General features: G+C 30.6%; 1 pseudogene; it reads right to left on the reverse strand.

Moving 5' to 3' along the window:
• LOC131075334 (protein DETOXIFICATION 16-like) overlaps window positions 1-4,588 on the reverse strand; it is a 47,998-nt pseudogene extending 43,410 nt beyond the window's left edge.
• Window positions 4,589-24,594: the final 20,006 nt, after the last annotated feature.

A 24,594-nucleotide genomic window follows, 5' to 3' on the forward strand; every position in this document is an offset into this window, starting at 1 on the left:
GATAGGACGCTAGAACTAGGATTTCAATAACTGTTCTACTTTCATAATGCAAGGTTTGTATCCTTTATCTGTCAAAAATCTTACTCTGATAGGTTCGATTTACTTAATTTTTTTATCCTTTCTGTCAAAAATCTTACTCTGACAGGTTAGATGGACTTAACTTTCTTTATCCTTTATCTGTCAAAAATCTCACTCTGACAGTTAAGATATGCTTTGTTTCTTTTATCAAAGTTTGCATCTTTAACTTAAGCATTTAGAACATAAAATTCAGAGCTTTGTAAGTCAAATCAATGAGGGAAGTGTAACTAACCTTGCCACCAACATGCAGTACAAAGGCCAAAATGACAGCTATAGGAATGGCAACCATATAGTATGCTCCAAGATTAGCATAAGCACCAAATTTTGCCACCCACATGCTCTAGCAATGCCTAAAATGTTATTTTCAATCAAAAAGAAAGTGCTGTTATGATATCATGACTTCAAGACAAAAATGTTTGTAGTTCCAACTATGACTGTGCAGAGTAATCTGAACCTGAAAGAGCGCCTTGAATTGCATCCAAAATTGAGCCAGCTGCCAGTAGAGGGATCATGCTTGCAACATAATCAATGACCTCCTTTTCATTGTTGTAAGCATAGCCCCATACATTTCGTATAGAGAATAAAAGACATCCTACGATGAGTGCCTCCATGATTGTCATAAAGAACACTACATACACTACCAAACGGGCAGCTTGTGAGCGTCTAGCTCCCAATTCATTTGAAACTTGTGTACTACCATGCAAACATCATGAAAGTGTCTAGCTCCTAGTATATTGAATAGGACAAATGACTAGTAGGTTTACTAGTTAGCTGTAAAATGTACTAACCTTGCAGCAGCAGCAAAACCAGAGGGAACCATATAGGATAGGGCACTAGTGTTAAGGCTACAAAATATCAAAACTAGCCCAGATAACAACAAATTCGAGGCAATAAAATGCCCTTATTAAGATTAATTCATAACTAAAACTCTCACATTAAACATACATACCAGATTGAAAGAACTGATGTCTCAAGTTTTGGATTGGGCAGTAGGCCTGACAAAAGAATAAGCATTTCAAAGGACCAAAACTCCAAGCTGTAACAACCATGGAAACAAAATAAGTTTTAAAAAACATTTTGGTATAATCTACCATGCATTATTAATAACTTGTGTGATGAACAATAACGGATCTGTTATATTTGTCAAATTGTTCCTCACATGCTATGAAATTTGAGTTTTCGAAAGGGTTAAAAGGAAGTAGTACACAGATAACTTGGATCAAATTTTGCAGTAATGAGATGAAAGTAGTATACCAGATCATCAGTGAAGATGGAATTGCAAGCTTGAGAAAATCCTTAATATCATGCAAAGCCTCCCTTGTAAAGGACGTCAATGTCCTTTTGCATTTAGGTGAAATTTTAACATATAGTAAAACAAGTGCCACATTGACCCAGTTGGAAATGTTGTTTGCCAGGGCAACCCCTTTATTACCTAAACCAGTTTTAAATACCAGAGCCCAGTAGATGGGAACATGGAAACACAAAGTAATTGTGGAGCATAGCATCATGGGAAAGAGAATGCTTTGTGTCTGGAGATATCTTATAAGGGGTAGAAGAACTGCATAAGCAAACATACTAGGAATCATCCATCTGGCAAATCCCCCTGTTTCAAAAGATATTAAAGGGTCCTGCCCACATGCAGTTAGAATGTTGCCCATATATGCCCACACCACAGCCACCGGTATGCTTACACAAAAAAGAACAAAAATTGCTCTCTGCAGATGAATCCCAAGCAGATGGTATTGCTTTGCCCCGTAGGCCTGTCCACATAGTGTTTCTAAATGTCATGACCCGACTTAGACCCTAGTTAGATTTACTTTTCTATGCCAGATACTTATAATGTTGACATTTTAAACGTAATTATTTGATTAGCTTTTTAATGATGTTAGATGGATGATGTTAGATGGTATTTTATGGTTTAATGACATTAATGATGGTCAGTTATTTTATAATATCGTTATTTAATGATGATGAATTATTATTTTTAATTATGATCATTAATGATATTGATGCTTTAATTAGATTTTCAAACCTGATAATATAAATAATGCATTTTATTATTGTGATCTGACGACCTTTTGTTGAGTTGGAGTAAGTTGCAGGTTAATCGTCGAAGGCAGACATATGACCAAGGAAGGGTTTTTCTACCTCGCCAGTAGCAACCTAAGTATTGGAACCTTGTGCAAAGTACCCAATTAGATAAGCAATTAGTAAATTAAATAAGGGAGTTTAATATAAATGATAAAATTAAATTATTAAAATAAAATAACAAAATAATAATAAGGATAAATTATTAAATATACAAGTATTTAATATTACAATCAAGCTAGAAATTAATTATATTAGTAAATTAAATAAGGGAGTTTAATATAAATGATAAAATTAAATTATTAAAATAAAATAACAAAATAATAATAAGGATAAATTATTAAATATACAAGTATTTAATATTACAATCAAGCTAGTAATATTAAATACTTGTATATTTAATAATTTATCCTTACTATTATTTTGTTATTTTATTTTAATAATTTAATTTTATCATTTATATTAAACTCCCTTATTTAATTTACTAATTGCTTATCTAATTGGGTACTTTGCACAAGGTTCCAATACTTAGGTTGCTACTGGCGAGCTAGAAAAACCCCTCCTTGGTCATAGGGTAATGATGGCCATCATATTTATTTATTTATTTATCTCCCTGTCATAACACATGTAGTTAGTTCAACCAGGATGGGTTGTTAGTTCTACATGATTGCACAGGCTTCCTTTACTACTAGTTGGTACCGGCTTGCTAGGATACTCCGTCGTGAGGGACGGGAGTTTATCAAGAGCACCGGGAAGCTTATGCTTCATTTGGCTGGGCGGATAAAATGCCTGGGTCATATGTCTATCATCTGGTTTGCGAGAGGAGGCTATCTAGGTCAAATGGAGGCGACACATCCGAAGACAGAGAAAGTTAGAGATTCCAGATAAAATTTTATGTAATAATTAAAGATGTATATTTTATTTCATTGTAAGACCAGAATGGTCGCATGTAGAGGTTATGAAAAAGGTCCTATAAGATCACATGATGTAAAGCGACAAGAAGTTGCCATGCAATGTAGCTGATAAATAAAAAAAGAAGAAAAAAGGCTACTAACATACTAACCCACTAACATGCATGATTTACTTAGATTAGTTTTCATTTACGCATGCATGCATGGTCATATTTAATTATCTGGTAGATTATTTAATTATGAGTTTTTGCATGTTAATTTAATTCGTAATAATTTCATGCATATGATTTATGCTACACATATGCACACATAACTCAACATCTTAACTAATTATGGTTTGCATTCTATTCAGTCCTCATGCGTAATTTTAGTTTGTTATTTTTCGCATGCACATTTAATTTCTACATGTTATTTATGAGTTGCATAGTTGTTCAGTTACTTATCTATTACTTGCATGTTGATAATCATTGCTTTTGGATGTGCAATAATGGTTAATTTAATTTTTAATTAAAATAGTGAGTTTAAGTTTGGTTTAACTAGGGTTAGGACAAGCGGGTCCTTACACTAAAGCACTTCCCATTCCCATCTGACAAAATTGTTGGTCTTGCATGCAACACTTCATCCATGACTTCAAAATAAACTTAAATCTTCACTGTTGTGAATTGTGCAACCCCATTAAAAATAAATACCTTTAAAGTATTGTGCCTCATGAACCACTTATTATTAGAGATATCTCATTGAGCAGTGCATGATTATGAAATATCTACTGAGTTACATGATCAAAAAGTTTATCAAATATGGGTTGCAGGGGATGGCTTATCTATAATACAGAGCAGTTTGATGTCTTATGATTCTACCCTTTACATGGGCAAGTTGCTAGTTCAAGATCTATGGAATCATGTACATTAGGACTCAGTGCAACTAATCATTTAAGGACAACAGCCACCCTGGAAGGAAAAGGGTCCAACTTTTGAGATAATGCTTTTATTTTTCAAGTTCTATGGAATCATGTATGTTAGGACTCAGTGCAACTAAGAATTTAAGGAAAATAGTCCAAATTCTCTGATAATGGTTTTAATTTTCAACTTTCTATAGATTTTCCCATTTTGGGAGGTTAAAAAGGAAAAGAATTTGACAAAACTACTCAAATTTTTAACGCTTACAATAAAAGGAAACCAAAGTAGAGCGAGGTTTTTTTATTCTACCAATAGAGTGAAACCAGAGACATCTGCAAAGGAAGTAGCAATAGATGCACTAGAGAGAGCAAGCTCCCCTACATGCCCCACCAACATAATAGATATCATCCGCAAGCTGTACTGTAACAAATTCACTAACAACATGGGCCTTGCTATGCAGCATTGTTTCTTTACTTCTTCCCATACTAGAGCTTTATTGCACTTCCATTCGTTTTGCTCATGATCTCTAAATACAACTGCTTCCTCCTTGGCTATTAGTGGCTCCAGCACATCATTCTCATGCCCATGGCCACGAATTGAATCATCTCTCTCCATGGTTGATCGAATGGGTGGATTACGGCTAGCCTACTTACAAGCTCCATCGAATGTTTATGTAGAAGAAAGATGGAAAAAGAAAAACTAGTCTTCCACAGTATCAACAATTTTTATATTAGTTTATAGAAAATGAAGTTGTTGCCGTGCTCCACTTTCCAACAGAGTGACTTATGAATGGCAATGGCTATTGGGCCCTTTAAACAACACCCTATAGTCCCTAGACTCCCCACGACATGGGCTTCCTCATTTTTCATGCTAACCTTCTGTACGCCCGCACGTGCTTCGTTTTTCACGTGGAAAAATAGGGAAAACAAAAAACATGTTTAAAAAGAGGGGCGGAGCACCCCACTTTCCCGTCCGTAATTGCGGCACAAGGGGGTGCTCAACCCACTTTTTAATTTTTATTGTTATAAATTTAAAAAAAAATTTATATTTAATATTTAATATATTTTTTACAAAATTTTAGTTTAATATTTAATAAAATTTATATAATAATTTTTTAATTAATTATATTTTTAGTAAAAATATTTATTTTATATATCTTTTTATTTGTATTTTATGTATAGTATATATTTATTTTTTTAATATATTTTATTTATATTTTACTTAATAAATTTTTATTTATATTTTTCTTAATAAATTTTAATATGTTATAAAATAGTTATATTTTTATATTTTATATTTTATATTATACCCAATACATTTATTCTTAGTTGTAGAAGTAACCAATCATGTGATGTCACATCGACTACACAAGTATGGAAGCCCCTTAGGCATGACTATTGTTCTCACCTTTATTTGGACTATTTTGGACACTTTTGCAAAAAAACATGTTGATGTGGCATCAAATTTGATGGAAGGGGACTTGCCAAGTAAGCTGTTGTAAATAATATAACTAGCTTATATATATTTAATAATATATAAAGAATAAGCTGAGAGGTATCCTTCTAGAGGCGCCTATTTTTTTATTGATTTATCAACATTAAAGTGCAATAGGCACCTCGAGAAGGATACCTCTCAGCTTATTCTATATACATTATTAAATATATATAAGCTAGTAGTAGTTGCAACATGAATTGAATGACATGACATAAATTAATTTTAATATATATATTGTTTATAGTTTAGGATTCCATTTGGTTCAATTCTAGATTTAGAATTATAGTTAGGATTGGAATCAAAATAGTAGGCCTAATTCAATAAGGATTAGGGTTCATTATGGTTCACTATTAGGGTTAGGATTTGATTTGGTTTAAAATAGTAGGCCTAATTCAGTAAGGAATAGGGTTCATTTTGTCTTGCTATTAGGGTTATGGTTATGGTTGTAGTTAGGGTTTACATCATTGTTTAGGTTAGGTTAATGGTCAGGGTTTGGATTTACATCATGTTTAGTGTTACGGTTAGCGTTAAGATTGTGATTAGGCTAGGATTTAGGGTTATGGTTAGAGAATGTGTAGGGTTATGGTTTATATCATAGGGCTATGATTAGGGTTAGGATTATAGTTAGGGTTTACATCATTGTTAGGGTTAGGTTGATGATTAGGGTTTGGATTTACTTCATGATCAGGATTAGGGATAGGGTTAAGATTGTGGTTAGGCTTTGGATTTATCATTTTGGCGAGGATTATGTCTAGGGCTAAGGTTAGAGTTAGGATTATAGTTAGGGTTTACATCATTGTTACGATTAGGTTAATGGTTAGGGTTTAGATTTACATCATTGTAAGGGTTAAGGTTCTAGTTAGGCTTAATGTTTAGGTATATGGTTAGGATTATCTCTATGATTAGAGTTTATATCATAAGGTTAGAGTTATGATTGTGGTTAGGGTTAGGGTTAAGGATTAGGTTTAGGATTATAGTTAGGGTTTACATCATTTTTATGGTTAGGTTAATGGATAGGGTTTGGATTTACATCATGTTTAGTGTTACAGTTAATGTTAAAATTTTGGTTAGGCTTAAGATTTAGGGTTATGGTTAAGATTATATGTAGGGTTAGGATTATAGGTAGGGTTTACATCATTGTTAGGGTGAGTTTAATGGTTAAGGTTTGGATTTACATCATGATTAGGGTTAGGGTTAAGATTGTGGTTAGGATTAGGATTTGCATTTATGGTTAGTTTTATGTTTAGGGTTGCAGTTTATACACCACCGTGTTAGGGTGAGGGTTAGCACAATGGTTAGGGTTATGGTTAAGTTTAAGATTGTGGTTAGGCTTAACATTTATAAGTATGGTTAGGGTTATGTCTAGGGTTAGGATTTATATCATAGGATTAGGGTTAGGGTTAGGATTATAGATAGATTTTACATCATTGTTAGGGTTAGGTTAATGGTTAGAGTCATGGTTAGGGTTAGGGTTAAGACTATGTTTAGGCTTAAGATTTATGGTTATGGTTACTATTATGTGTAGGGTTAGGATGTATATCATAGGGTTATACTCAGGATTAAGAGTCAGGGTTAGGGTTAGGGTTTGTATCACTTTTAGGGTTAGGTTAATGGTTAGGGTTATGGTTGCAGTAAGGGTTTATATCATTGTTAGAGTTAGGTTAATGGTTAGGCTTAGGATTTAGTATTATTGTTATGATTATTTCTAGGTTTAGGGTTTATATCATGGGATTAGGATTAAGATTTATGATTATGGTTAGTTTTACATTTAGGGTTAGGGTTTCTATCACAACGTTAGGGTTAGGATTAGCATCACGGTTAGGGTTATGGTTAAGTTTATGATTGTGGTTCAAAGGATTAATATTTAGAATTATGGTTAGGGTTATGTCTACGGTTAGGGTTTATATCATAGGGTTAAGGGTCAGGATTAGGATTATAGATAGATATTACACCATTCTTAGGTTTATGTTAATGGTTAGGGTTAGGGTCGAGGTCAAGATTATATTTAGGCTTATGATTTATGGTTATGCTTAGGATTATGTGTAGGGTTAGGGTTATAGTTGTGTTTTGCATCACTTTTAGGGTTAGGTTAATGGTTAGGATTTATATTTACATAATGATTAGGGTTAAGGCTAGGGTTAGGGTTAAGATTGTGGTTATGCTTAGGATTTAGGGTTTATATCATAGGGTTAGGGTTAGGATTAGGATTATGTTTATGGTTTATATCATTGTTAGGGTTAAGGTAATGGGTACAGTTTGGATTTACAACATGGTTAGGGTTAGGGTTTGGCTAATGGTTATGGTTTGCATCACTTTTAGGGTTAGGTTAATGGTTAGGGTTAGGATTGTAGTAAGGGTTTACATCATTGTTTGGGTTAGGTTAATGGTTAGGTTTTGGATTTAGAGTTTAAGGTTAGAGTTAGGGTTAGGGTTACGATTATTGTTAGGGTCGAGATTTAATGTTATTGTTATGATTATTTCTAGGGTTAGGATTTATATCACGGGCTTAGGATTAGGGTTGGGATTAGGACTTACGATTATGGTTAATTTTATGTTTAGGGGTACGGTTTATATCACAATGTTAGGGTTAGGGTTTATATTAGAGGGTTAGAGTTAGGGTTAAGGGTTAGGATTATAGTTAGGGTTTACATCATTGTTAAGGTTAGGCTAATGGTTAGGGTTTAGATTTATATCATGGTTATGATTAAGGTTAGGCAAAGGGTTAAGATTATGGTTAGGCATAGGATTTAGGGTTACATTTAGGATTGTGTCTAGTGTTATGGTTTATATTTATTGTTATAGTTATGGTTTGGATTTATATTTATGGTTTGCATCACTTTTAGGGTTAGGTTAATGGTTAGGATTAGGATTGCAGTATGGGTTTACATCATCGTTAGGGTTAGGCTAATGGTTAGGTTTTGGATTTAGGGTTAAGGTTAGGGTTAGGTTTACAATTGTTGTTAGGATTAGTATTTAGTGTTATTGTTATGATTATTTCTAGAGTTAGGCTTTATATCATGGGATTATGATTAGGGTTAGGATTAGGATTTATGATTATGGTTAGTTTTGTGTTTAGGGTTAGGGTTTATATCACAACATTAGGATTGGGGTTAAGGGTTTAAGGTTTATATTAAAGGCTTAGAGTTACAGTTTTAAAGGTTAGGGTTAGGATTGTAGTTAGGGATTACATCATTGTTAGGATTAGGCTAATGGTTAGGGTTTATATCATAGGGTTCGGGTTAGGATTAGGATTATGTTTATGGTTTATATCATTGTTAGCGTTAAGTTAATAGGTACAGTTTGGATTTACAACATGGTTAGTGTTAGAGTTTGGCTAATGGTTATGGTTTGCATCACTTTTACAATTAGGTTAATGGCTAGGGTTAGGATTGTTGTAAGGGTTTACATCATTGTTAGGGTTAGGTTAATGGTTATGTTTTGGATTTAGGGTTTAAGGTTAGAGTTAGAGTTAGGGTTACGATTATTGTTAGGGTCAAAATTTAATGTTATTGTTATGATTATTTCTAGGGTTAGGGTTTATATCATGGGCTTAGGATTAGGGTTGGGATTAGGAATTATGATTATGGTTAATTTTATGTTTAGGGGTATGGTTTATATCACAATGTTAGGGTTAGGGTTTATACTAGAGGGTTACAGTTAAGGTTAGGATTATAGTTAGGGTTTACATCATTGTGAAGGTCAGGATAATGGTTAGGGTTTAGATTTATATCATGGTTAGGATTAATGTTAGGGAAAGGGTTAAGATTATGGTTAGGCTTAGGATTTAAGGTTACATTTAGGATTGTGTCTAGGTTTAGGGTTTAGATTTATTTTTATGGTTATAGTTTGGATTTATATTTATGGTTTGCATCACTTTTAGGGTTACGTTAATGGTTAGGATTAGGATTGCAGTACGCGTTTACATCATTGTTAGGGTTAGGCTAATGGTTAGGTTTTGGATTTAGGGTTAAGGTCAGGGTTAGGTTTACAATTGTTGTTAGGATTAGTATTTAGTGTTATTATTATGATTATTTATAGGGTTAGGCTTTATATCATGGAATTATGAATAGGTTTAGGATTAGGATTTACGATTATGGTTAGTTTTGTGTTTAGGGTTAGGGTTTATATCACAACATTATGATTGGGGTTAAGAGTCTAAGGTTTATATTAGAGGGTTAGGGTTAGGATTGTAGTTAGGGTTTACATCATTGTTAGGGTTAGGCTAATGGCTAGGGTTTGGATTTATATCATGGTTAGGGTTAAGGTTAGGGATGGGGTTAAGATTATGGTTAGGCTTGGGATTAGGGTTATGCTTAGGATTATCTCAAGAGTTAGGTTTTGTATCATAGGTTAAGTGTTAGTGTTAAGGGTTAGGGTTAGGGTTGTAGTTAGGGTGAAGTTAGGGTTATATTTAAGTTTAGGGTCAAGTTATGGTTTAGAGTTTAATCAGGTCTAGATTAGAGATATTGTCAAGGTGAGGGTTTTATTATGGTAAGGTTTTTATTATAGTTAGGGTTTGTATTTTTTTAATGTTGTTAAATGAATCAATAATTAATTTTAGAATAAATTTAAAACTAAAACAATGATTAGAGTATGCTTTTAATGTTTATCAAAGCCTAATGGCAATAAAACCAAAATATTAATTAAGGGTTTAACCTTTATGATATAATTTTAAAATTTTTAAAACTTATATTGTTATAGTTAACTTTAAGGTTAGGTTAGGGTAGGCATTAAATTAGAGAGATTAGGTTTAGGGATTAAGGTTATAGTTAATTAGAGTTTAGTTTGAAGGTAAGGCTAGTAGGTAACTATTGTAGGATAATGCATTCATAACACATATAATCATTTTTTATAAAATATTAAAAGAATCTTTATTATTACGTACTTTTCTTATGAATATTTTGTTTCCTTATTGATATATTTTAAAATAAAAATTAAACTTATACTCTATAGGCATTAGTAAAAGTTAATTGATATTATATTGTTAGATTATGCTTTTAGTTGTGAAATTTGAAAAAGAAAAGAAATTAATCTAAATATATTAACAAAATTTCTATTCTACCCTTTTTGTTTGAATCAACAATTAGTTTTAGAATAAATTTAAAACTAAAACTTATATAACTTTAAATGATTAGAGTATTCTTTTGAATGTTTATCAAACCCCAATGGTAATCAAACCAAAAAATTAATTAAGGGTTTAAAATTTTATAATATAATTTGAAAAATTTAAAAACTATATGATTAGAGTTAACTTGAAGATTAGGTTAGGGTTTGCATTTATTTAGAGAGATTAGGTTTAGGGGTTAAGGTTGTAGTTAATTAGATTTTAGTGTTAAGGTAAGGCTATAAATAGGTAACTATTGTAGGATAATGCATTCATAACACTTATTGTCATTTTTTATAAAATATTAAAAAAGTCTTTAATATTATAAGCTTTTCTTATGAATAATGTTTTTCTTTATTTGAATTTTTTTATGAAATAATTACCTTGAAGCTTTCTTCTAATGAAATAAATACATTTTAAAACAGCTTCAAAGTTCATTATAATTAAAATATAGACATTTTAAAATACTTCAAAGTTTCTTATAATTAAAATTATCTTACTCATAACCTTTAATTCATTTAGACATATAACATTTTTATTCTACCTTTTCTTTTTGCATGCAAATCATTTTAGATTTTAAAATTGAAATAAATTCATTGTTTTTAATTGTTAAATGAATCAATAATTAGTTGTAAAATAGATTTACAACTCTCACTGGCATCTTGCATTCCTTCTGTAATGCATTGCAATTCAAATGAGTTTAATAACTTGAAAAGAAGCTATTCATAAAGATATTGAAAACATACGATGCAACATATACAAAAATATAAAATGCAAAACCCTAAATTAAATACAACAAAACCAAACATTATATAAAAGCCCTCCTCTACCTGTGAATTAGTTAAAATGACGCATTGAAAATAGGATATCCTTTTTTTGGTGTTTAATTTCTTACTTTTTCTTTTCATCATTCTTAAGTAGATTAAACTTCTTTAAAACTACTCATTATTTTTATTCAATCTTTTTGGTAAATTTGGACTCACCTTCATGGATCGAAAGAGAGATTAAAATAAAATGATGCATTGAAAATAGGATATCTATTTTTTAGTTTTTTTAATTTCTTACTTTTTCTTTTTATCATTCTTAAGTAGATTAAAGTTCATTAAAACTACTCATCATTTTCATCCAATCGCTTTCCTATGTAATGAACTCTGCATACAACTCATACAAACTCAATTTTAAGGTTGTAACAATAATATATAAACTTGAATTCTAATGTTAGTGTCATTTAGTTTATCATAATATTTTAAGAATGGAATAAATATATATCTATGTTGTAACATGTGGAGAACTTAATTCACAAGATTTGTTTTGATTAACATATAAATTTAATTTCTGGGGATTTTATAGGGAATAGAAAAGGGCTAAAGTTTCAATGATTATGTAAATCCAATGGCTAGCAAGAATCTCAACCCTAAAATCCACTGTTTTACTAATTTAGAGTGCACTGTGTGGAAAATATGCACTGGGGCAGAGAGAATCTCAAGAAATCCCTTCTGTCCTTTCATCGCGGTCAGATGGTGACATGGTTAAAAATAAATTGTCTGTCATCAAATTTTAGAGTTTTGCAGAGAGTTGTGGGGAGATTCAAGAGGATGCTATTTGTGTTGTTTGCTTGAACTCATTGGAGAGAGATGTTGAAATTCGGGAGCTATGTAATTGTCTCACATATTTCATAAGGATTGTTTGGATAAATGGCTTGATCTCCATCATATTACATTCCCTCTCTGCTAATGTCTTCTCATTGAACAAACAAAAATAGTTCATCAAAGCCAAGATCACAGTGATGAAGATTGGATCTCATTTCTATTTGAAGGTGGATATTTGGTGATGAAGATTGGATCTCATTTGTATTTGAAGGTGAAGATTTGGTCAATTCATTTTAGCACAATAATGGGGAATTCACTTGTAAAATTGAATATGAGTTTGATGATTACTAAAGAAATGATGTGCAAGAGTTTATACAACCAATAGTTTGACCACAACACAACATCTAACAAAATTTCCTTGGTATGAAACCAAAAGGTCTATCACAGAAGGCACAATATGGATTAAAGCATTGTTGTTTGCATATGAGCATGGTCAAATATTTTAGATAGATTTTTTCACCTCCTTTTTAACAGGTCAGAAAATCCCTTTAAGTGTTGTATTGAAAGGCTTTATTTCATATACTTATACCATAAGGGAATTATTTTTCCACCTGGGGAAACGTTTGACCTCTAAATCATGGCTACCTCAAGCTGCATTTTAGTTTGAGTAACAATATTTCAATATTCTTTGTCCCACTTACTTATCTATCATCTTTAATAATTAAAATACTACTACTTATGTTTCCTAAATAAATGAACTAAAAGTTGTCAATGCTTGGAGACATACACTATATTTAAATAAGTTATTGTATTTTAAATTTTTTATGGCTTTTTTTTTATGGAGAGATTTTTCTAAAATATATGAGCTGGTATTATTGAGAAATTTTCAAATATTTAATAAACAGTTCTATTCATTTATGGCTTAAATTTTTAATTTCACAGATTTTAAAAAGTTATTGATCTTATGTATTTAAATTTGTAATATCTGATGTTAGGAAAATCTTTCTATATTGATTTGACCTAACAGTCACAATGCACATTTATGAGTTAAATGCAAATTTGACCATATTTATTTATTTTTTAAATAGAAAGAATTAATTTTTAATTAATTAATATATATAAGTAAATCTGCATTCTAATTGTTCTAGCACTATAACTGCCAAAACAAAGTTTCAATCACAATCTATGAGAAAAAGTTACATCAATCTGCCAAGAAAACTTCTAACAATCTAGACATTGCTGAAGTGCTCCCCGATTTAAAAACTACCATTAAAACTACAAAGATGAACCCGATTTAGTAATTTGTTTTTCAGTGTGTGCTTTGCTTTTGGCTAGAATATTCATCTAGTAAGCAAAAACTCTTGTTCTCCAATAAAAAAACACCATAACTTATTTTATTTTTTGGCACTATAATTGCTAGAACAAGGTTTGAATCACAATCTTAGGGTGTATGCAGATGAGGGTTACATTAAGTTTTATACTTATGATCTGCTAGTAAAACTTGTAACAATCATTAAAACTACCATTAAAACTACAAAGACAATTGCTAAAGTGCTCACCGATTTAGAAAATACCATTAAAACTACAAAGACAATTGAAATGTATGAAGAAAAGAGGGAAAAAGATCAACGCTGACCGTTCCAGGTTTTTGAGTGCGTGTGCTTTGCAAATTAAATCTATGTGTGCAAAATTTTAAATGTATAAATTTGCTTCCAATCGATTTTCAATGTACAGAACAAATTCATGGAATCGAGTAGAATGGGAAAAACTAAAAGCAATTCGTATGATTGATAGTGCAGATTAAATGACTATTGGCAGTATTTCAATGATTGTGTACGGGCAATCTAGGTAACGTTTGAAAGGTTGAAGAATAATTTGTTGTTGATTCTGCAAATCAATAAAATGAATAGACTCATTAATCATCTTCAGCAAACATACAATGTGCAACCAATATGAAAAGAAAAATATTCATATGAAAACATACAATATCACATACCTCCAATTGATTGCTTCTGTATCTGAATTTTTTTTATCAATTCGAAGAATGGTGTTTTACAGTTTCTGCAATTTTTAATAATCTAGTGTAACCGTATCGGTAACTACTTATTATTAATTAAGCTTTAACTATATTAATTACTAGCTTATATATATTTAATAATATATATAAAATAAGCCGAGAGGTATCCTTCTAGAGGCGCCTATTTTTTTAATGATTTATCAACATTAAAGTGCAATAGGTGCCTCGAGAAGGATAGCTCTCGACTTATTCTATATATATTATTAAATATATATAAGCTAGTAGCAGTCACAACATGAATTGAAAGACATGACATAAATTAATTTTAATATTTATATTGTTGTATAGTTTAGGATTCCATTTGGTTCAATTCTAGATTTATAATTACAGTTAGGATTGGAATCAAAATAGTAGGCCTAATTCAATAATGATTAGGGTTCATTATGGTTCACTATTAGGGTTAGGATTTGATTTGGTTTAAAATAGTAGGCCTAATTCAATAAGGAATAGGGTTCATTTTGTCTTGCTATTAGGGTTATGGTTATGGTTGTCATTAGGGTTTACATCATTGTTTAGGTTAAGTTAATGGTCAGGGTTTGGATTTACATCATGTTTAGTGTTACAGTTAGCGTTAAGATTGTGATTAGGCTAGGATTTAGGGTTATGGTTAGATTATGTGTAGGGTTATGGTTTATATCATAGGGCTATGATTAATGTTGGGATTATAGTTAGGGTTTACATCATTGTTAGGGTTAGGTTAATGATTAGGGTTTGGATTTACTTCATGATTAGGATTAGGGATAAGGTTAAGATTGTGGTTAGGCTTTGGATTTATCATTATTGTGAGGATTATGTCTAGGGTTAAGGCTAGAGTTAGGATTATAGTTAGGGTTTACATCATTGTTGCGATTAGGTTAATGGTTAGGGTTTAGATTTACATCATTGTAAGGGTTAAGGTTCTAGTTAGGCTTAATGTTTAGGTATATGGTTAGGATTATCTCTATGATTAGAGTTTATATCATAAGGTTAGGGTTATGATTGTGGTTAGGGTTAGGGTTAAGGATTAGGTTTAGGATTATAGTTAGGGTTTACATCATTTTTATGGTTAGGTTAATGGATAGGGTTTGGATTTACATCATGTTTAGTGTTACAATTAATGTTAAAATTTTGGTTAGGCTTAAGATTTAGGGTTATGGTTAAGATTATATGTAGGGTTAGGACCTTTATATCATAGGGATAGGATGGTTATGGTTATGGGTTAGGGTTAGGATTATAGGTAGGGTTTACATCATTGTTAGGGTGAGTTTAATGGTTATGGTTTGGATTTACATCATGATTAGGGTTAGGGTTAAGATTATGGTTAAGATTAGGATTTACATTTATGGTTAGTTTTATGTTTAGGGTTGCAGTTTATACATCACCGTGTTAGGGTGAGGGTTAGCACAATGGTTAGGGTTATGGTTAAGTTTAAGATTGTGGTTAGGCTTAACATTTATAATTATGGTTAGGGTTATGTCTAGGGTTAGGATTTATATCATAGGATTAGGGTTAGGGTTATGTCTAGGGTTAGGATTTATATCATAGGATTAGGGTTAGGGTTAGGATTATAGATAGATTTTACATCATTGTTAGGGTTAGGTTAATGGTTAGAGTCAGGGTTAGGGTTAGGGTTAGGATTATAGATAGATTTTACATCATTGTTAGGGTTAGGTTAATGGTTAGAGTCAGGGTTAGGGTTAGGGTTAAGACTGTGTTTAGGCTTAGGATTTATGGTTATGGTTAGGAATATGTGTAGGGTTAGGATGTATATCATAGGGTTATACTCAGGGTTAAGGGTCAGGGTTAGGGTTTGTATGACTTTAAGGGTTAGGTTAATGGTTAGGGTTATGGTTGCGGTAATGATTTATATCATTGTTAGAGTTAGGTTAATGGTTAGGCTTAGGATTTAGTATCATTGTTATGATTATTTCTAGGTTTAGGGTTTTTATCATGGGATTAGGATTAGGATTTATGATTATGGTTAGTTTTACATTTAGGGTTAGGGTTTATATCACAACGTCAGGGTTACGATTAGCATTAGGGTTATGATTATAGTTAAGTTTATGATTGTGGTTCCAAGGATTAATATTTAGAATTATGGTTAGGGTTATGTCTATGGTTAGGGTTTATATCATAGGGTTAAGGGTTAGGGTTAGGATTATAGATAGATATTACATCATTCTTAGGTTTATGTTAATGGTTAGGGTTAGGGTCGGGGTCAAGATTATGTTTAGGCTTATGATTTATGGTTATGCTTAGGATTATGTGTAGTGTTAGGGGTTAGGGTTAGGGTTATAGTTGTGTTTTGCATCACTTTTAGGGTTAGGTTAATGGTTATGCTTTGTATTTACATCATGGTTAGGTTTAAGGCTAGGGTTAGGGTTAAGATTGTGGTTATGCTTAGGATTTAGGGTTTATATCATAGGGCTAGGGTTAGGATGAGGATTATGTTTATGGTTTATATCATTGTTAGGGTTAAGTTAATTGGTACATTTTGAATTTACAACATGGTTAGGGTTAGGGTTAGGGTTTGGCTAATGGTTATGGTTTGCATCACTTTTAGGGTTAGGTTAATGGTTAGGGTTTGGATTGTAGTAAGGGTTTACATCATTGTTTGGGTTAGGTTAATGGTTAGGTTTTGGATTTAGGGTTTAAGGTCAGAGTTAGCGTTAGGGTTACAATTATTGTTAGGGTCGAGATTTAATGTTATTGTTATGTTTATTTCTAGGGTTAGGGTTTATATCATGGGCTTAGGATTAGGGTTGGGATTAGGATTTACGATTATGGTTAATTTTATGTTTAGGGGTACAGTTTATATCACAATGATAGGGTTAGGGTTTATATTAGTGGGTTAGAGTTAGGGTTAAGGTTTAGGGTTAGGATTATAGTTAGGGTTTACATCATTGTTAAGGTTAGGCTAATGGTTAGGGTTTAGATTTATATTATGGTTAGGATTAAGGTTAGGGAAAGGGTTAAGATTATGGTTAGGCATAGGATTTAGGGTTACATTTAGGATTGTGTCTAGTGTTATGGTTTATATTTATTGTTATAGTTATGGTTTGGATTTATATTTATGGTTTGCATCACTTTTAGGGTTAGGTTAATAGTTAGGATTAGGATTATAGTACGGGTTTACATCATCATTAGGGTTAGGCTAATGGTTAGGTTTTGGATTTAGGGTTAAGGTTAGGGTTAGGTTTACAATTGTTGTTAGGATTAGTATTTAGTGTTATTGTTATGATTATTTCTAGGGTTAGGCTTTATATCATAGGATTATGATTAGGGTTAGGATTAGGATTTATGATTATGGTTAGTTTTGTGTTTAGGGTTAGGGTTTATATCACAACATTAGGATTGGGGTTAAGGGTTTAATGTTTATATTAGAGGCTTAGAGTTATAGTTTTAAGGGCCAGGGTTAGGATTGTAGTTAGGGATTACATCATTGTTAGGGTTAGGCTAATGGTTAGGGTTTATATCATAGGGTTAGGGTTAGGATTAGGATTATGTTTATGGTTTATATCATTGTTAGGGTTAAGTTAATGGGTACTGTTTGGATTTACAACATGGTTAATGTTAGGGTTTGGCTAATGGTTATGGTTTGCATCACTTTTACAATTAGGTTAATGGTTAGGTTTTGGATTTAGGGTTTATGGTTAGAGTTAAAGTTAGGGTTACAATTATTGTCAGGGTCAGGATTTAATGTTAGAGTTAGAGCTAGGGTTACAATTATTGTCAGGGTTAGGATTTAATGTTATTGTTATGATTATTTCTAGGGTTAGGGTTTATATCATGGGCTTAGGATCAGGGTTGGGATTAGGACTTACGATTATGGTTAATTTTATGTTTAGGGGTACGGTTTATATCACAATGTTAGGGTTAGGGTTTATATAAGAGGGTTACAGTTAGGGTTAAGGGTTAGTGTTAGGATTATATTTATAGTTTACATCATTGTGAAGGTTAGGATAATGGTTAGGGTTTAGATTTATATCATGGTTAGGATTAAAGTTAGGAAAAGGGTTAAGATTATGGTTAGGCTTAGGATTTAGGGTTACATTTAGGATTGTGTCTAGGTTTTCAGTTTATATTTATTTTTATGGTTATAGTTTGGATTTATATTTATGGTTTGCATCACTTTTAGGGTTAGGTTAATGGTTAGGATTAGGATTGCAGTATAGGTTTACATCACCATTAGGGTTAGGTTAATGGTTAGGTTTTTGATTTATGGTTAAGGTTAGGGTTAGGTTTACAATTGTTGTTAGGATTAGTATTGAGTGTTATTGTTATGATTATTTCTAGAGTTAGGCTTTATATCATGGGATTATGAATATGTTTAGGATTAGGATTTACGATTATGGTTAGTTTTGCATTTAGGGTTAGGGTTTATATCACAACATTATGATTGGGGTTAAGGGTTTAAGGTTTATATTAGAGGGTTAGGGTTAGGATTGTAGTTAGGGTTTACATCATTATTAGGGTTAGGCTAATGGCTAAGGTTTGGATTTATATCATGGTTAGGGTTAAGGTTAGGGATAGGGTTAAGATTATGGTTAGGCTTAGGATTAGGGTTATATTTAAGATTATCTCAAGGTTTAGGGTTTGTATAATAGGTTAAGTGTTAGTGTTAAGGGTTAGGGTTAGGATTGTAGTAAGGGTGAAGTTACGATTATATTTAAGTTTAGGGTCAAGTTATGGTTTAGAGTTCAATCAGGTCTAGATTAGAGATATTGTCAAGGTGAGGATTATATTATGGTAAGGTTTTCATTATAGTTAGGGTTTGTATTTTTTTAATGTTGTTAAATGAATCCATAATTAATTTTAGAATAAATTTAAAACTAAAACAATGATTAGAGTATGCTTTTAATGTTTATCAAAGCCTAATGGTAATCAAACCAAAATATTTATTAAGGGTTTAACCTTTATGATATAATTTTAAAATTTTTAAAATTATATTGTTAGAGTTAACTTTAAGGTTAGGTTAGGGTTGGCATTCAATTAGAGAGATTAGGTTTAGGGGTTAAGGTTATAGTTAATTAGAGTTTAGTTTGAAGGTAAGGCTAGTAGGTAACTATTTTAGGATAATGCATTCATTACACTTATAATCATTTTTTATAAAATATTAAAAGAATCTTTATTATTACGTACTTTTCTTATGAATATTTTGTTTCCTTATTTATATATTTTAAAATAAAACTTAAACTTATACTCTATAGGCATTAGTAAAAGTTAATTGATATTAAATTGTTAGACTATGCTTTTAGTTGTGAAATTAAAAAAAGAAAAGAAATTAATCTAAATATATTAACAAAATTTCTATTCTACCCTTTTTGTTTGAATCAACAATTAGTTTTAGAATAAATTTAAAACTAAAACTTATATAACTTTAAATGATTAGAGTATTCTTTTGAATGTTTATCAAACCCTAATGGTAATCAAACCAAAAAATTAATTAAGGGTTTTAACTTTTATGATATAATTTGAAAAATTTAAAAACTATATGATTAGAGTTAACTTGAAGATTAGGTTAGGGTTTGCATTTATTTAGAGAGATTAGGTTTAGGGGTTAAGGTTGTAGTTAATTAGAGTTTAGTGTTAAGGTAAGGCTATAAATAGGTAACTATTGTAGGATAATGCATTCATAACACTTATTGTCATTTTTTATAAAATATTAAAAAAGTCTTTAATATTATGAGCTTTTCTTATGAATAATGTTTTTCTTTATTTGAATTTTTTTATGAAATAATTACCATGAAGCTTTCTTCTAATGAAATAAATACATTTTAAAATAGCTTCAAAGTTTATTATAATTAAAATATAGACATTTTAAAATAGTTCAAAGTTTTATATAATCAAAATTATCCTACTCATAACCTTTAATTCATTTAGACATATAACATTTTTATTCTACCTTTTCTTTTTGCATGTAAATCATTTTAGATTTTAAAATTGAAATAAATTCATTTCTTTTAATTGTTAAATGAATGAATAATTAGTTGTAAAATAGATTTACAACTCTCACTGCCATCTTGCATTCCTTCTGTAATGCATTGCAATTCAAATGAGTTTATTAAAATTGAAAAGAAGCTATTCATACGATGCAACATATACAAAAATATACAATGCAAAACCCAAAATTAAATACAACAAAATAAAACATTATATAAAAACCCTCCTCTACCTATGAATTCGTTAAAATGATGCATTGAAAATAGGATATCCATTTTTTGGTTTTTAATTTCTTACTTTTTCTTTTTATCATTCTTAAGTAGATTAAACTTCTTTAAAACTACTCATTATTTTCATTCAATATTTTTGGTAAATTTGGACTCAGGACTCACCTTCATGGATCGAAAGAGAGATTAAAATAAAATGATGCATTGAAAATAGGATATCTATTTTTTGGTTTTTTTAATTTCTTACTTTTTCTTTTTATCATTTTTAAGTAGATTAAAGTTCATTAAAACTACTCATCATTTTCATCCAATCATTTTCATATGTAATGAACTTTGCATACAACTCATACAACTCAATTTTAAGGTTGTAACAATATTATATAAACTTGAATTCTAATGTTAGTGTTGTTTAATTTATCATAATATTTTAAGAAGGGAATAAATATATATCTATGTTGTAACATGTGGAAAACTTAAGTCACAAGATTTATTTTGATTAACATATAAATTTAATTTCTGGGGATTTTATAGGGAATAGAAAAGGTATAAAGTTTTAATGATTATGTAAATCCAATGGCTGGCAAGAATCTCAACCCTAAAATCCATTATTTTACTAATTTAGAGTGCACTGTTTGAAAAATATGCATTGGGGCAGAGAGAATCTCAAGAAATCTCTTCTGCCCTTTCATCGCAATTAGATGGTGACATGGTTAAAAATAAATTGTCTGTCGTCAAATTTTAGAGTTTTGCAGAGAGTTGTGGGGAGATTCAAGAGGATGTTATGTGTGTTTTCTACTTGAACTCGTTGGAGAGAGATGATGAAATTTGGGAGCTGTGTAATTGTCTCACATATTTCCTAGGGATTGTTTGGATAAATGGATTGATCACCATTAGATTACATGCCCTCTCCGCTAATTTATTTTCATTGAACAAAAAAAAATTAGTTCATCAAAGCCAAGATCACAGTGATGAAGATTGGATCTCATTTCTATTTGAAGGTGGAGATTTGGTCAATTTATTTTAACACATTAATGGGGAATTCGCTTGTAAAATTGAATATGATTTGATGATTACTAAAGAAATGATGAGAAAGAGGTTATATAGCCAATAGTTTGACCACAACATAACATCTAACAAAATTTCCTTGGTACGAAACTGGAAGGTCTATCACAGAAGGCACAATATGGATTAAAGCATTGTTGTTTGCATATGAGCACAGTCAAATATTTTAGATAGATTTTTTCACCTGCTTTTTAATAGGTCAGAAAATCTCTTTAAGCGTTGTATTGAAAGGCTTTATTTCATGTACTTATACCATAAGGGAATTATTTTTCCTCTCGGGGAAACGTTTGACCTCTAAATCATGGCTACCTCAAGCTACATTTTAGTTTGAGTAATAATATTTCAATATTCTTTGTCCCAATTACTTATCTGTCATCTTTTATAATTAAAATAATAATGCTTAGGTTTCCTAAATAAATGAACTAAAAGTGTTCAATGCTTGGAGACATACACTATATTTAAATAAGTTATTGTATTTTAAATTTTTTATGGCTTTTTTTAATGGAGAGAATTTTTTGAAATATATCAGCTGGTATTATTGAGAAATTTCCAAACATTTAATAAACGGTTCTATTCATTTATGGCTTAAATTTTTAATTTCATAGATTTTAAAAATTTATTGATCTTATGTATTTAAATTTGTAATATGTAATGTTAGGAAAATCTTTCTATACTGATTTGACCTAATAGTCATGATGCACATTTATGATCTAAAAGCAAATTTGACCATATTTATTTATTTTTTAAATAGAAAGAATTATTTTTTAATTAATTAATATATATATATATATATATATATATAAAATCAAATATGCATTCTGATTGTTCTGGCAATATAGCTGCTAGAACAAAGTTTTAATCACAATCTATGACAAAAAGTTACATCAATCTACCAGGAAAACTTCTAACAATCTAGATATTGCTGAAGTGCTCCCCGATTGAAAAACTACCATTGAAACTACAAAGATGAACCCAATTTAGTAATTTGTTTTTCAGTGTGTGCTTTTCTTTTGGCTAGAATGTTCATCTAGTAAGCAAAAACTCTCATTCTCCAATAAAAAAACACCATAACTTATTTTATTTTTTGGCATTATAATTGCCAGTACAAGGTTTCAATCACAATCTTAGGGTGTATGCAGATGAGGGATACATTAAGTTTTATACTTACAATCTGCCAGTAAAAATTGTAACAATCATTAAAACTACAAAGACAATTGCTGAAGTGCTCCTCGATTTAGAAACTACCATTAAAACTACAAAGACAATTGAAACGTATGAAGAAAAGAGGGAAAAAGATCAATGTTGACTATTCTAGGTTTTTGAGTGCGTGTTCTTTGCAACTTAAATCTATGCGTGCCAAATTTTAAATGTATAAATTTGCTTCCAATCGATTTTCAATGTACAAAACAAATTCATGGAATCGAGTAGAATGGGAAAAACTAAAAAGAATTTGTATGATTGATAGTGCAGATTAAATGATTATTGGCAGTATTTTAATGATTGTGTACAGGCAATCTAGGTAACGTTTGAAAGGTTGAAGAATATTTTGTTTGTTAATTCTACAAATTGATAAAATGAATAGACTCATTAATCATCTTCAACAAACATACAATATGAAACTAATATGAAAAGCAAAATATTCATATGAAAACATACAATATCAGATACCTCCAATTAATTGCTTCTGCATCTAAATTTTTTTATTAATTCGAAGAATGGTGCTTTATAGTTTCTGCAATTTTTAATAATCTAGTGTAACCGTATCGGTAACTACTTATTATTAATTAAGCTTTAACTATATTAATTATTATTATTAAGGCTTAAATCATTTGAAAACACTTAAGCCTTAATTCAATCCTAATATATTAATTATTATTATTAAGGCTTAAATTGATTGAAAACAGAATTGAAAACCAAATGACCGTCAAATTTTTTTAAAACCCCTAAATGTTGACACATAAATTTGCTACCATTGTAGAAGCCTCTCTGCTTAATTATTATTAAGGCTTAAATCATCTGAAAACACTTAAGCCTTAATTCAATCCTAATATATTAATTATTATTATTAAGGCTTAAATCGATTGAAAACACAATTGAAAACCAAATGATCGTCAAATTTTTTTAAAACCCCTAAATGTTGACTCATAAATTTGCTACCATTGTAGAAGCCTCTCGGCTTAAATATATAGTTTTTATCATTACAAATACAAGTATTATAGAAGACAATTTAAAATGTTGTAGAAAGGCAAATAAAGAAATTTACCCTTAGTTGTAAAAAAGCAACCAATCATGTGATGCCACATCAGCTGGACAAGTATGGAGGCCCCTTATGCATGACTATTGGTCTCACTTTTTTTGGGACTATTTTGGACACCTTGGCAAAAATCATGCTGATGTGGCATCATGTTTGATGATGTGGCCATGAAACCTTAGTTACAAGTAGGGGACTTGCCAAAGTAAGCTGCTGTAAAAAAATTAGGAGTAATTTGAAATTTCTATGTAGGATTATGAGAAGCACGAAGTTAGGGTGCTCAACTACTAGGTTATGATTAGGGTTAGAGGTAAGATTATAATTAGAGTTAAAATTAGTATTAACCTTAAAGTTAGGTTAGAATTAGACTAATGGTTAAAGAGTAAGGGTTAGGGTTATAAAGAGTAAGGATTAAAATAAGTGTTAGGGTTAGAATTGAGGTTAAGGTTATAATTAATGTTAAAATTATGGTTATGGTTATTGCTTGGGTTATAATTAGAAATTGTTAGAATTAGGGTCACAGTTGGGATTAGAATTAAAGAATTATAATTAGAAATTGTTATAATTAGGGTGAAAAGATTTAATTCTAATCCCAATTGTGAACCTAATTCTAACAATTTCTAGTTATAAGCCAAACAATAACCAATTGTTACACTTGAAAATTTATTTATTTGTCTTTCTACAATGTTTCAAATTGTATTCTATAATACTTGTGTTTATAATGATAAAAATTGTATATTTATATTATTTACAACAACTTACTTGGCAAGTCCCCTGCTTATAACTAAGGATTTAGGGCCACATCATCAAATTTGATGGCACATCAACATGTTTTTTGTGGTGTCATAAGGGGCCTCCATATTTATGCACCCGATGTGACATCACATGATTGCTT

Source organism: Cryptomeria japonica, chromosome 2 (assembly GCF_030272615.1).
Source record: "Cryptomeria japonica chromosome 2, Sugi_1.0, whole genome shotgun sequence".
NCBI lineage: Eukaryota > Viridiplantae > Streptophyta > Pinopsida > Cupressales > Cupressaceae > Cryptomeria > Cryptomeria japonica.